Here is a 15,784-nt window from a genome sequence, read left to right on the forward strand (position 1 = left end):
GTCATTGGCACAATATGCAAAAAAAGGTCATGGCGAGTGGTTTGAAGTTGTGAGTGTTTCCTAAATAAAAAACGCGATTCAAGAGAAGACACACCTCAAGACATGTGAGAATATTTGTAAAGACAAAATTTAGATGTTAGCTATTAAACTACTAAATATATACACGGTACAAAATAAATTAGTTTGCAATGCATGCGGATAAAAGAAGAGGTTAAAAATAATAACTTAATAATGCATGCAGATAAAAGTTTTTTTTTGAGAGCCTGGTACAATGGTATTTAGAAAAATAATTGAAACTGGGATTTTCTGATTTGACACGTAGAAGTAACTAACTTACTTCCTATATTTTTTTAGACTCGACTAACATTCTATTTTTTTTGAGGCAATGACTTACTTCCTATAATTTTTTTCTTGAGGGATACTTACTTCCTATATTATTTTTTGAGACATACTTACTTCCTATATGAAACACCCAACTTTGCCTTGCCCATGTACGGGTGGTAGAAGCCCAGCAGTCGTGATTCAGGCCCATGTGAGCCTTTTTTCCTCGAAGTTAAAGCACTGGTGCCTATTCGTCTCTGTCGTCTCCGTCAATCCCCTCCAGCCTCCTCATGACCTCATCCACATACACCATTGCCTTCAATTAGCATCAGGCGAAGGAAGATGTAACTGCTGGCTTATGCGAAACTAATTCCCGACCTATCCACGCGCTACTTCTTGTCTCTTATGTTCCAATTTTTTGTTTTGGTGCTGTACTCAAACCCTAGCTCTGCTGATCTTAGGTTGGGCATGCAACAACGACGAACTCATGTGGGTAGGTCTCAGCTCGTTGGCACGAGTTCTCACCTTTCCCATTTCTGGTGCTGTCGGCCCTCTACCAATGTATTCCCTCCGTTCCAAAATAGATGACTCAACTTTGTAATAACTATAGTATAAAGTTAGTACAAAGTTGGGTAATCTATTTTGAAACGGAGGGAGTAAGTCCTACTGCTTTGCATAGTTCCTAGTACTGATCGGCTCTTGTACTCTGTCCATGGCACTATACAGTACATTTTGTTTTATTTGTTATTATCACCATGCCCTGTCAAATTAGATTATTTATACATAACTAAGTGAATGCAAGAAGGTTTGTATTTATTAATTGAAAGTTATGGTCGTTAGAATGAAGCAGAAGTGCTGAAGCAGATTTTGAAGAAATGGTAAGATAGGAGATGTGTCCGCTGGCTGAGTCGAGTTGTTCATGATGTCAGATTTCCACCTATGTAGTTTGCTACAGCTTCACATCATTCCTACTTCCTCCATAGCGGGTGATCTTTGCATGTATGTTTTCCCCTCTAACCGAGCTAAAAGGAAATAATGGTTTTATTTGTTATTACCATATATTTACAAGTTATATTACTTGTACATTTATTTAACGTGAAGCAATATACATATGTTATTTGACATATAATGGGTTTTCTATGCGATGAATATAATATTGCGGCTTTTCTAATGTTTCTCTTGAGCTGAAAAGACTTTAGGATAGGAGAATTGGTATATGAAGAGTAGGAAACTCATATTTCGAATAAATACTATATGGCTTGCTTCTGGTAGTGCTAACTTCAGAGCCTTTATCAACCTCTTTGGTATTTTTTGTGCTCTCCTTACGGCTGCAGTAAATGTACATATTATTTTGCCACAATGACAACTGAGTCTTCATCTTCAAGCATCGTAATTTTTACTTTTGCTTCAACACATTTCGTGTTCCCAGTGTTACAATCTTCATCCTTTCTTTTTGGCACACTTATCTTGGCACATTCATCCTCTGAGCCATCTGATAATACAGTATATCTCTATATTTTTCTTTTTCAATTGCAGAGTCCATGTGATTCTAACATTTTTTCTTCACGCCCATCATCATTTAATATAGCCCCATTTGTATTGTGGGGTTCTTCTTCCGTAGGCACCCGTTGACATCTTTTTCTGAGGTGAAGCTCTGTTGTTATTTGTCTGCGAAATAAAAATACATTTCAAAGATTAGGCCCATCTCTAAAATTTGAGAAGTATGTACGCTGACAAAAGTAGTCACCCTTTTATCCTCCATGTTATGCTTCTTTGTTGCTTTTTTTAAACATGGCTTCCACATTATCATCCATCAAAATGTATGCATAATATCTTATGTATTAGTTAGGAAATTACAAAAACAGTACTTACTCCCTCCGTCTTAAAATAAGTGTCTCAATTTTGTACTAACTTTAGTGCAAAGTTGTACTAAAGTTGAGACACTTATTTTGGGACGGAGGGAGTATTTTGTAATGAATTAAATGCAACTTTACCTCGGTTTTATCTTTCAAGTACAACATCTCAGGCCTATTAATTATCAGGCATAAATGTTCATTTTACTGCATAGTTTTTGTTTCGAAAGTGAGATTGCCATCGTGAGTTTAATTGAAAATAAGTCTTCGTCGACATTATTGCTGTATATTCTTTGGCGCTTCTTCATATTTCTCATCCAATGAGTTCAGCAAGTGGGAGAGATAATTAAATAAAATATGGTTCCAGTATAACCGATATTGACTTGTTTTCACTGTAGGTTTTAACATTGTTTTTGTCGTAAAAAAAGTGGTGACTTCATATCTTAGAAGAAGTCGGATGCATTACCTCACTTGCCTAGTTTTCATGCCTCATTTCAGTAAGTTCTTGTAATGTTCTCCTCTTGTAAAACACTTGTTCTTCTAGTGTTCCTTGCGTACTTCTATCTATCTCTATTAATTTTGGTAAAGCTTCTTCTGATGAGTTCCTGCACATATGAACTGAGTCAAGTATAATAAGTATCTTACATTATTGGTGAATAAAGATGAGTCAAGATAAATTAGTTGATTAATAGTAAAAAATGGTCTTCCATGCATGTCAAGAATTTCCCAAGTTTTGGTATACCTAGATCTGCACCTATTCTTGTGGCATTGGTTGACTTTAAGCACAACCATGTTTATCAGTGAAAAATCCGTTAGATATATTTTCGGTAAATAATAGAAGAGCTTGTAGGTTCTAACATTAAGGAACTTACGATCGAACTTCTGCACCATTGTGAGGTCACAATAAGGACAGTTTGGTTTCTAGTTACATCCTCATTCAAAATATTAGAAAACTTTCCCCATAAAGTAACACCACTTTTCTCACCCATAAAGAGTATAAGCCGAAAAATTGATGCTAACCACAATGAAGTTAGTCCAGTTAAAATTTGATGGGTATGAATTATGCACTTACTCTGATATTGGATTTAATCTAGCGGAAATACAAAGGTTCTGAGTTATTTGACATCTGTAAAATTGGAGATTAAATATTTTGAAGTCTGAAATATTAATATCTTGAAAATCTTATTTACAAGTATAAACTATAGAGGTACCTGAGCATTCTTCATCTTTCTCTGCATGTGTTCTTCTAGTATTTCCTCTGTAGCAAACTCGAAGTAGTAATCTGGGTAACCTTTAGATGATCCTTTCACCTCCTATACATTTGTATTTTATGCAAAAATAATTATATTTCACTACTCAGTTGGTAATACTTTGTGGAATCCGCAAACTTAAAATTGCTAAATGCATAGATTGATTCTATCAACTTCCCGATAGTAGCATGAATTTTTTGGCCCTGTCAGAACAATCAAAATATAGTTAGTAGTTACTGTATAAAAAATAGAAAATTTTGCAAGTAATAAATATGTATGAAAAAACCTTATCATCCATGAATATCATATCGACAAAATACACTTAGTTGTTGTATAAAACAAAATTGGACAATCTGCTAGCAAATATGTAATGACTAAACCTTTTCATCCATGAATCATCATATCGAGGCTCTTAAGCAAATTACTTGTAAAATTGATTAAATCTCATATTCTCATTACTTGTACTTTAATGTCAATCTCCTTCTCTTGTTGTGAACTCGCAAAGATTGTTGTATGCCCTTGCTGCAAAAGTATCATACGATCGCTAGTCAAGTAAGACTGTACCTGAAGATTGTATGCAGAATAGCAAATACAAACCTTGATGATCGAGATGACAGGCCACTCGGAAGATAGATTGGATCTAGAATAGAAGTTATGAACCTTGATGATTCAGGTGAGAGGCCACTTAGAAGGTTCCTTGGTGTGACTTCGTCCGGCGGCGCGACGTTGCGTAGTTGAATCAGAAGACTTTGATTTTGTCGGTAGTGTGCTGGCTAGGTTGCAGATTGTATGTCTTCTTATGTGTTGTGGTTGACTCTGCAAGTAGTACGTGTTGAGTAATTTTGGTTGAGTCCGTGTGTTCTATATGTAGTCCATGTATGTGTCTTATTTGTATGTGTGTGTCCACATTTGACTGTTTTTTGATGCGGTGTCCATGTTTGGAATTGGCTGCACCTGAGCTTCCGTATCTTGAACGGTTTGTCTCATGTATTTATGCTTTTGCCATGAACCCCTAAACCTCATACGTGGTTATGATTGTTGCTTACGAAGCCTCTCTTTTTCTGGAGTTAGCCCACCCTCGTGTCCTTCCTTACACGCTCTTTACATATGAATATATGTGACAATGTGATGGTCCAATATATTGTTACGTACATGTTCCCCTAAAAAACATGTTACATAAAAACTTTAAATCCTAGCCATTATTTTTCTAATCAGACGGTGCAAATAATATTAGCAGATGTGGACAAATGTGATGGCTTATTTGTCTCTTGTTTTAATTATATAATAGATGCTAACAGAATATTGGGGAAGAGTGCCTTATTAAGTAATGGTAAAGGAAGTAATGCAGATAAGGTTCAGGATAGTGAGACATCCTTGTTGGTCTTCAACAAAGCTGATAAAACAGCTAAGGAAAACTATCTTGAAGATAGTGAGACAACCCCAAAGTCCTGTCTTGTTGTAGTGTTCGAGTTATTGGTGAAAGTGCTAGTTATCGACTAGAGGGGGGGGGGGGGTGAATAGGCGATTTTTATGGAAGTCTTCAAAACACGAGGTCTTAGAAGACAAACAGATGAAATGAACCTATTGATATGCAGCGGAAGATAGACTACACTAGACACGCCATAGTCAAGTAAGCAATACAGTGAAAGTATGAAGACTATCAGTAGCTAGGTAGAATGGATCAGAATGGAAGATAGTATGAAGCCAAACAGGTAATAGTCTTCACACAGTGAAGTCGATTAGATCAGACAGGCAAGCAATGACTTCACGAAGACAAACTGAAAGGTAAAGTAAGTTGTGGATAGAACCAGTTGCTTGGTTAAGACAATGATTTGGTAGACCAGTTCCAGTTGCTGTGACAACTGTACGTCTGGTTAGGTTGGCTGAGATTGAACTCAGAAGACCGCGTCTTCATCTTATTCCCCTTGAGCTAAGGACACCCAGTCCTAGCCCAATCACTCTGATAAGTCTTCAAGGTAGACTTCCAACCCTTCACAGACTTCGTTCACCGGCGATCCACAATGGCTCTTGGATGCTCAGAACGCGATGCCTAACCGACTGGAGGATTCACTGTCCTCAAGTGTAACAAGTCTTCAGGTCACGCGGATAGAAAGACTTCAGTGATGCCTAACACTCTTTCGCTCTAGGTGTTTTGGGCTTTGTCCTCGCAATGATCTCTCTCTCAAAGGCTTCGGAGGTGGGTTGCTCTCAAACGACAAAAGCCGTGCACTAACTCTGAGCAGCCACCAAATTATGGTGTAGGGGGTGGGCTATTTATAGCCTGGAGGCAACCCGACATGATATGTCCGAAATGACCCTGGGTCACTAAGGAACTGACACGTGTCCAACGGTTGGATTTCAAACACACGCATCAGCTTGACTTGGGCTACAAGCAAAGCTGACTCATCCAGCTCTGGATAAGATTTGCTCTCATTGTCTTCGTTCGAAGACATAGGATTTTGGTTGAGCATCACATCAGTCACTCTGACTTTGTTCACTTGGACCCCACTTAACAGTACGGTGGTTCCTATGACTTAATAAAGAAGAAAAGAAAACTACGAAACAACTATGTCTTCGCACTCCATAGTCTTCAAGTGAAGGTCTTCATATGTCATTATGTTCATCGTGAATGTCTTCATGGACCACCATTGTCTTCAATGTCTTCACATATTTTTAGGGGTCATCTCTGGTAGGTAAACTGAATCAATAAGGGACTACTACCTGTGTTATCCTGCAATTCTCATAAACACATTAGTCCCTCAACCAAGTTTGTCGTCAATACTCCAAAACCAACTAGGGGTGGCACTATATGCACTTACAATCTCCCCTTTTTGGTGATTGATGACAAACTGGTTGAAGTTTTCAACGGGGATAAAAGTATTTGAAGTCATTGTCTTCATAAGTTGCAACAGGCTCCCCCTGAAGATGTGCATATACATAGTTTGCTTTTGAATGCAAATTCACATGGCAGGTTTTACTTTGTGGAGATCCTCTTCAACTCACGAAGACAATTCATCATGCATATATACGAATAGCGAAGATAATGAAATGCATAATGAGAAATGGGCGTCTGCCGAATGACTTCATGCGGAATTTATCATCGCATCACAAAGTAGCAGCAAGAGTAGCAGGCGACCATCAAGTTTAAGTGTTACAACTCAAGAGCCAAATAGTTTCAAAACGAGAGTTGTAAGAACTTAGCAAAAATAAGACAACCACCCCATATGGACCCGCTTGAAGACTATCAACCTCATATGCTTCTCCCCCTCTTGTCAGTAAGGATCAAAAAGGTTTGAAGACATAGAGGATCTACTCGTTCCTAGTTGGAGAACATGTTGGAGCAGTGTCGACATTGAAGTTGGGCGGTGCAGACGGGCCTGGTGCAGAATCGAGGTGCAGTGAAGCCATAGTTGGTGAAGTGGCATCATCTTCTTCATCAACAACTCTCGCAAAAACAGTTGCAGCCAAAGATGAATGTTCAGAATCTTCATTTGAAGGTGTTCGACGCCAACTTGCATATTGTGGAGGCCTGGAGTCAAACTTGAAGTTCTCTGTGAAGCCATCTTCACGAAGATCATCTTCAGAGCATAGCGGTGTGAGGCTCTTCCAGGACCGCCGAGAGGCTTCATGCGCGACGAATGTGTTCTTGGTGGCCAAGTTGCGAATGCGATTTACATCAACCAAGAGACTCTGCATTTGGCGCTTCAGCTAGTCATGATGCCTATCCTGCTTTTGATGTAGAGATACCACAAGCTCACGGTCGTTGAGGACACGGGGACGCTTCTGAGGCCTTTGAGCAATTGTGCTGGCAGTGGCTTCAGTATTGGCACGATGCGGAAGACGCAAGTTGCTAGCCATAGGATAAGCAGGTGTAGCAGAATTTGGCACATGAATGCCTTCAATTGGCTGCATGAAGCTTTGTTGTTCTGCATTTTGTAAGTGGAGTGGCTTCTTGGTAGGCTCGGGGTAGATGGCTTCATGAGACATGTCAACATCAGGCAAGAATAAAACATGGTTGCGCGCTGATGGCTGATAGTTGATTGTTGAATGAAGCTTTATTAGGCGCATAACGCAGGGAGCATAAAACTTCACTCCAAAGAGATCAATGCCGGAAGCTGCAAGTTGTCGGATGAAGAAATCTTGGGTATTGAATCTGATGCCATTGATGATATAGAAGACCAATGTCTTCATGGCGCCTTCGAGTTTGGCTTCAGAAGATTTTCCTTTGATAGGCCACAGAGTACGCCTCAGAATGTGATAAAATGTGCAGGGCAAGTACTCAAGGTCCTTGACAAAGAACTCCTTAGGGTATTCAGCATCATGGGGCAAAGGCTTCATCATACTCAGCATCTGGCTCATGTTGGGCTCTGGCTTCTGGAATATGCTCTGCAGTTCATTCTGATGAAGCTGACAACCAGGTTCAAACAACTCACTAGGAGTGGGCAGGGAAGTAAGCTCAATGATGTCTTGAGCTTTGGCTTCATGATGTACGTCACCTGTCATCCACTCAAGGATCCAAGTCTTCGGATCCCTGTTGTAGCCTCGAATGTGCAATGTGGCATAAAACTGCAGCAGAAGCTCTTCGTTCCAGTGCTCTTTGTCAGTCACAAATGGCAGCAGCCCAACGTCTGTGAAACAGTCAAGGGCCTCTTCAAGGCATGGCAGCCCAGCCATAGCATCACAATCCAGATGCTTATGAGGAAAAATCCGGTCTTGGTTGTATAAGATGCGGGAGTCGTAGCTTCGTTGCTGATGGCTCCGAAACCTGTCAGAGGAGATCTTGGGCTTCTTGTATGGGTTCTTGGCGCTGTTGAAGAATGTGGTGTGCTCTCTGAAGCTTAGCACACTGAACGAGCCTTGAGTTGTTGCAACACTGGGAAGCCTAGGCAGCCTTGGCTTTGGCTTCTGAGTTTGAGGCCTTTGCTCCACATGATAATCATATTGAGGGCCAGGAGCAGTGGGTGGAACCATGATAGGCCATCTCACCGTGACAAGCTCACCACCATGATTGTACGTGTGTTCCATTGCATGAGGCCTTGGTGGAGGAACGGCTACATCATAAGTGACTGGCTGCACAATGTTGTCAGTTGCAACATTGACTTCGGGCTCCACATTGTCTTCAGCCATGACAGTGTCATTGGCTTCAGTGGTGTTGGTGGTGGCAGCCTCATTGGTTTCAACCTCCATTGCGTCAACAATAGGAGGGTCAGGCACGATCACATTCTCTTCTTGCACTATGGGATCACTGACGGGGGGAATAACATCTCTCTCTCTTCTTCTCTCTCTTCATCGGCTGATGCAGTCGGAATGTCTTCAGTAGCTTTGGCTTCAGACACACGAGTAGACGCAGAAGGGGTGGCTTCAGGGAACACTTGACGTGCTACTGAGCTGGTTTGTTGCACATCTTCTTTTGGAATGCTTGACATGGAGACCTGGAGCTCGAGGGCTTTGTGAAGCCTGCGAAATGCTGGCGACACCTTTGGAGAGGGAGTGGTCTGTTGCATGTAATCATCATCAAGCACCGGAGTGGTGACTTGAGCTGGTGGAGTACGGGGGATCTCATCTTGTAGGGGGGTGTCTGGTTGTTGCTCTACCCATGAATCATCTTGAGTAACTGGTGTCAATGGACGACCAATGCTAATGAGTTCATTGCTCGTGGGAGCAGGCGATGATACCGGATTGGGTTCAAGCTGAGGAAGGACTTCATCATCATCAACATTGTCTTCATGAGCAATGTCTTCAGCTGCGTTGGGGTCAACAACTAGGAACTCTTCACTTGCAGGAGCCTCTGCGGAAGCAGGCTCATGGATCACAAGGCGGCGCTCGCGGTTGGCACGAGGAGCAACAAAGATAGGTTCAACATTGAGGGGCTCTTGGGCAGCAGCATGCTCTTTTCTTGAAGACTTTGAAGCCTTAGTCTTCAACTTTTCCTATGAGGGAGCATCATCAGAGGTGTCTTTGTGCTTCCTCTTCCTGGCTTCAGCCTCAGCTTGCCTTGTCCTCTTTTGCTCAGAAGCTGCTGAGGGGACCTTTGGCTCCGAGCCAGTCATGCTGGCAGGGAAGACAATGCTTGGTTGGCCCTGCATTAAAGATTTTGGTTCAGCTTCAGCAGACTTCTTGCCCTTCTTGGCAGTCATCTTGGGGTCGATGCCAGGACGCCCAAGTGCCTTTCTCTTCTCAGCCTCATTGTGCGCTTGCACACACTTCTGTGCATAGTACTTCATGCGCTCGCGTGAGCCTTTGGCTTCTTCACGCTTCTTGATGAACTGGTCCTTGAGGTCACATGCAGCATCTGCTTGAATTTTTGCACATCAGCAAGACTGAGCTTGGCCAAGTGCTTCTTGAACTGAGCCTTCTCATAGTCTATCTTGTTGTTCAGCTCAACTATTTTCTGAGCTAAGGCAAGTTTGTTGGCAATGGCTCATTCAAAGGTGACACTGATGTCCACGGGCAGCTGCAGATCATCAATGTTGATGCTTTGGTCCTCAAACCATTCATCAATGAAGTTATTGAGTATATCAGCATCAAAAAGAGGTAGATCTCTGAAGATCTCGGCCTATTGCTTGCTCTTAGTCAACATTTCCAGAGCATCATCTCCAAGATCTTCATCACTTGACAGATCGATGGTATTGTCCTCATTGCGCATAATGGCAGCAGGAGTAAGGTCATGCCCAGAAATCTTCTAGGGCTTATTGGTCTTCTTAGAGATGCGAGATAGATCTTCAGACTACACACTGGATTCAAGAGGTGCAGTATTCAATGGCTTCACAGTCGAAGCTTTTGGAGCAGCAGAGGTCTTTGAAGCTTTTGACTTCTTCTTCTGCTTCGGTGGTGCAGGAGCATCGTCAGAGTCTACATCATCAGCAGATTGATCTACTGTGGCCCTTTGTGCGGAAATATGGGAGAGGAGCCCATCGAAGCTATTGAAGGGGCCGGTGACATTGGGATTGGCATCACGTGTGCCATCAGGCCTTGGAGCAGATGGACCGAGTTGAAGTTGAGTCCGAATGCCTTTTTGTTCTTGGCGGCAGACTCCTTTGCAAACTGAAAGTTGCGCTTGAAGTGATCATCGTCACGACACCATCGAATAGATGATGGGTGGGCATTTCAGGCTGAGGCCCTCGAACCATGCATGGATAGAAGCCTTGAGCAATAGCTTCAGGCTTCGTCTTCGGTGGCAGATTCTTGTAAAGAATATCACCCCATGGGCGCTTGATAGCATTCTTCTCTGCATACTCAGGAGTGACAAAGTTATAATTGAACCATTTTTCTACCCAATATCTTCTGCTCCATTGGATTCGGGACTTGCACTGATTGTAGTTCTCCTCAGGATCAGACTTGTAAAGTTCATACATATCTGGGGGCAGGTCCAGAGCAGTATTGCCATGGTGTTGCCTGCCACCTTTCCTTGCAGTTTTTTCAGTTGCCATAATATTCAGACTGAAAGGCTTCAACACAATGAATGGCTTCCGACGACTGGTCAGACAAGACCTGGCTTCAGGAGATTCAATGTGATGCTGTAAGTATTCTGCAAATGAATGCAGACTATGAGAACCAAGGGATTCTCCCACGGACATGTACCAGTGACAACATTAGAGATGTGAGGGAATGGGAAGAGGTCATATGCATTCTCAGAAGATTTTGAAGATAAATCAGTTTGAAGACATTGACCTCATAGTGCGAAGACATTTACTTATTTGAAGTGAGTTGGTTCCAGATTTGTATGAATCCATGAATAAGTACAAGTGAGGAATCTAACTAGTTGTGAGACATAAGTGAATATACTTGCAAGATATGAGATGCAGAAATAGAAAGATCCAGATTTGGAAGTTTAGAAACCACTTTTGGGTGAAGTGGACGGATTCAACAGATCGAAAAAGCGATAAAAAACGAGTTTATTTACCACTAGAAGAACTGCTAGACGGGGCGGAACGGATGCCAAGCAGTCCACTCCTGTGCCCTAACTTGGCGGCGGAAGACACCTACGGCGGCAGCGGAGAAGACGAGGTCCGCGGCCGGCGTGAGGACAGCGTCGAAGAGGTCGCGGCAGCTAAGCGCTTCGTCTCCGGCGTCGACTCGAGCTAGCGGTGGCGCTAGGGTTCGAGCAAGATGGCGAGGTGGAAGAGGAGATAATGACCGCGCGGGTGAGTATTTATAAGGTGAAGGGCTGCACAGCGCAATTACGTAGGTGCCCCTGGCGGTTCACATCTGGTGGACACGTGGCATGCATGCAACTTATACAGAGTTGTTTGTCGGCGTCCTGGGACGGGGGTCCCCAAACTTGCCTGCCTGCAGCCCACGGCGTGGCTCCACCAGCGGCCCTGTAAAGCCCATCTTCACCAGCTAACACTCAAGACCCTCGCGAGGGGCCAAGCCTCACGAGGCGGACGACACAAGACTTCCTCGGGAGCGATCTCACCAGGCTGGCTCGCGAGGGGCGGAGAGATCAAGGCAAGGGACACCTCGCGAGGTTCCTGTGACACAAGCCATGATGACTGGAGCCAGGTGGGCGATAGCGTGCACAATGTCATGTTTCCTCTTTGGTGCTGAAGGGGCAAGCGCAGGCGAGGAGTCCCGAGGCATCAGGCAAAGGTTTCCATATCGGTGCAACGAGACCAAGACCAGCAGGACGGCATGACGGAGGTCACCGTGGAGCCCAAGACAGCGTCACCACCAGAGCCTTTGGCAGGCTGTCGATGTCCAAACCGGCGGATCTCGGGTAGGGGGTCCCGAACTGTGCGTCTAAGGTCGATGGTAACAGGAGACGGGGGACACAATGTTTACCCAGGTTCGGGCCCTCTCTATGAAGGTAATACCCTACTTCCTGCTTGATTGATCTTGATGAATATGAGTATTACAAGAGTTGACCTACCACGAGATCGTAATGGCTAAAACCCTAGAAGACTAGCCTGTATGGCTATATCCGTTTCCGGACTAAGCCCTCCGGTTTATATAGACACCATAGGGGACTAGGGTTGTACAAAGTCGGTTATAGAGAAAGAATCTTCATATTTGGTCGCCAAGCTTGCCTTCCACGCCAAGGAGAGTCCCATCCGGACACTGGAGAGAGTCTTCGGTGTTGTATCTTCACAGCCCAGTAGTCCGGCCCATGTCCAACAGGCCGGACGCCCGAGGACCCCTTAGTCAAGGACTCCCTCAGTAGCCCCTGAACCAAGCTTCAATGACGAGGTGTCCGGCGCGCAGATTGTCTTCGGCATTGCAAGGCGTGTTCCCCTTTCCGAATACTCCAGGATAGTCTTCGGACGCAACGAACGTGTCTGGATCTGCAACACAAGTACCACACACACAACCGTAGAGAGTATAATATTTCACGAGTCCCATCCGCTGACAACTTTTTGCAAGATGACATCACCTCTGCCCGGTCATTATTTCGAACCGTTCTCATGTGCCGTTCCGTGTTTCGAGATGCGGATTCCATTGGCACGTCTTGTCAAAGCAGAGATCGTGTCCCCTTATTGCGGGATTCTCATCAATACGGGCGTGGGTAATCCAACCATGCCGTTTGCACAGCCCTTGGGAATAGGCGAGTTTTAAGGCGAGTGGGGAGGCGTTCGATATTCACTGCCTTTATAAGGGGATAAGGATTCCCTTTCTTCACCCACGCCTTCTCTCTTCCTCTGCCCTTCCATTCTTGAGCTCCAGCGCCCAAGTTCTCATCTTTTCCACCTCAAGCAAGCACTCAACCATGTCCGGATCTGGAGGGCAAGGCAAGTGGATGGCCTCCTCCATAAAGGAGAAGGACATCACTGAGCTTCGGGCGGCCGGGTGTCTGGCGAAGGAAATCGCCCACCGTCTTCCGGCAAAGGGGCAAGTCGTCCCTACACCGAAGCCCAACGAGAGGGCGGTGTTCATCCCTCATTTCGTCCATGGGTTAGGGTTTCCACTCCACCCTTTCGTCCGCCGACTGATGTTCTATTATGGGCTAGATTTCCATGATCTAGCCTCAAACTCTTTCCTCAACATCTCGGCATTCATTGGCGTGTGCGAGGCCTTCCTCCGCATACCTCCCCACTTCGGACTATGGCTCAAGATCTTCAATGTGAAGCCCAAGGTGTGGATGGCTAGCACGTGGAGTGCAGAGGAGCCATGGTGAGAAAGATGCCCAACGTCACATGGCCCACAGGCACGTTTGTGGAGACTGTCAAGGAGTGGTAGAAGCTATGGTTCTGTATCACAGAGCCTCGCGACGCCACCTGGGCCGCAGCTCCCGAGTTCAAATCCGGAGCTCCAATGCGGCTCACCTCCTGGATAGAGAAGGGCCCAAATTGGTGTTCGTCGGACGAGCTGATAGCGCTGCAAACGCGTATCCAAAGCATGGTGGATAAAAACATCAAGCTCGTTCACGTGATCCAGGTGATGCTAGTTCGCCGGATCCTTCCATGCCAGAGCCGAACATGCCCTTTATGGGAATTTGATTCGGAGAAGCACCAGACCTTGGAGAGGCTCTTCGGCACCACCCACGAAGATGCCTGGAAGTTGCTCTTTAAGGGCAACGAGACACCGCCGGCCATAGACTCAGACCGCGGGCACGATCTTGCCCATCCCGCTAGTGCGGTAAGTCTTTCTTATCCTAAGGTGCATCCTCTGCTTGCTTGTTCAAGGAAGATATCTAAAACTTCACTGTTTACTTTTTCAGGTGTGGACAGAGAAAGCGGAGCGCATTCGGTGTTCGGCTCCGCTGCCCGAGGAACCAGCCATCCCGCTCCTAGCGAAGATGCTGGTTCCGGCACCCTACAAGGCGCCGGAGACAATGCCAAGGGGGACAAAGGTGGTCCTCGCCGCAACGGCACTTCGGACGTGACTTCCGAAGACAAGACTCACTCCTCTGCCGCCGAAGATGACGAGGAGGAGGAGGAGGAAAGCCACTCTCCCCCTGATGGGGGAGGAAGAAGAGGGCGGCCTCCATGAATATGGAGGTGGAGGCACCCAAAAGGGGGAAGGGCCCCTCGCGGATAACTCCGCGTGGGACGTCGACAACTGCCCCAAGCGACGCCCCCGAAGCAAGCCCCTGGCCGCATCTTCAGTATTAAAAGTCGTATATGTCCATATATCCGGCCTCTCATCTTCATGGCATTAACATGGTTAATTATGCTATTGCAGTCCGGCCCACTAACAGCTCCCAGCGATCCTCATCAAGAGGTTCGTTGGATTCAAAGGCGATGGACAGCGAGTCACCGCCAGCCGCTTACTCTCCCACGGCCAAGGGCGACGGCGAGGTGCTGTCGCAAAGGACCTTCCCATGCCAGGGAGAGTCTCAGGAGGCCATCAGGGTGGCGCCAGAGGGCGAAACCTCGGCCGCCGGACACATGGGGGAGCAGATCCCCATGGAGACTGGTGATGGGGGCCGTGTTCAGTTCGGCCCCTGTCCGGATACGGTTCCGGAGACCTATACGGCTCCGGAGTCCGGCGTGCAGCCTCCTTTGAGAGAAGGAGGTGTGCCTGTTCCGCCGGTGACCTCTGTCCAACCAGAGGCAACGGATAATCTGCTGGAAGCGCTACGCGGCGCTTCCATTGTGGATGAGCACCGTATCCTTATGGGTACGGTGATTGAGAGGGTTCAGTCCATCAAGAGCGGACTAATCGAAGCCTGCGGCAGCCTGCTGACAGGTTTTGAGGTAAGCGACGCAAAAGAAAATCCCAATATAGACAGTAGCCCCTGAGACACCGTCCGGTGTTCGGAAAGAAAGGCCGGACAGAGGATCAATTCATTTTTGCAGGAAAGTAACTAAATGTGTCTTATATGAATAAGCAGGCGTCGTTGCTGGCCGCGACCTCACACACTGCCGAAGTCTCCGAACTAAAGCAGAGACTGGAGCGGGCCGAGGAGGAGCTCGGCCAAGCGAGGAAGCAACTAGAAGACCAGCAAGGTATGTAATGACTCGCTATATATTCGGAAAGAATAAATGATGTGTATTGACCGTAGTGTCATGATATGTGTAGGAGCGACGACCGAGGTCGAGGCCCTGGCCGAAGCCGAGGAGAAAACTGCCAAGGAGCAAGCCGCCCGTAAGAAGCTCAAGGCCAGGTTTAACGAGGTCCAGCAAGAGCTCCAGGACGCTGTGAAAAAATGCGAGACCTTGGTGCGATGTTTCGGCTCGAGAGACCAAACTCGCCAAGGCTTGCCAAAGCATGGAAGAGGCTCGGGTTGAAGCCCAGGGCGCCCTCCAGGAGATCCAGGAGGCCAAGAAGATCGCGGCGGGTAAGGCATTTAGTATGTAAAGCAAGTATGTGCAGAAGAAGTATTTCCTACTAACCCGTATTCGGAGTTCTCCAGGGGCGTTTGCGGATCTGCCGCGCAGTGTGTCAGACGCCGCGGAGTTCTTCCAAGCCGAAGAAGGG

General features: G+C 45.7%; 1 long non-coding RNA gene across 1 annotated transcript; it reads left to right on the forward strand.

The window, feature by feature from the left end:
• The first annotated feature begins 268 nt into the window (after positions 1-268).
• Positions 269-4,410, forward strand: LOC120969288 (uncharacterized). Its single transcript, XR_006666867.2, has 2 exons — positions 269-814; positions 2,573-4,410. It is a non-coding gene; the product is annotated as an uncharacterized lncRNA (long non-coding RNA).
• Positions 4,411-15,784: the final 11,374 nt, after the last annotated feature.

Source organism: Aegilops tauschii, chromosome 7 (genome assembly GCF_002575655.3).
Source record: "Aegilops tauschii subsp. strangulata cultivar AL8/78 chromosome 7, Aet v6.0, whole genome shotgun sequence".
In the NCBI taxonomy this organism is placed as follows: domain Eukaryota; kingdom Viridiplantae; phylum Streptophyta; class Magnoliopsida; order Poales; family Poaceae; genus Aegilops; species Aegilops tauschii.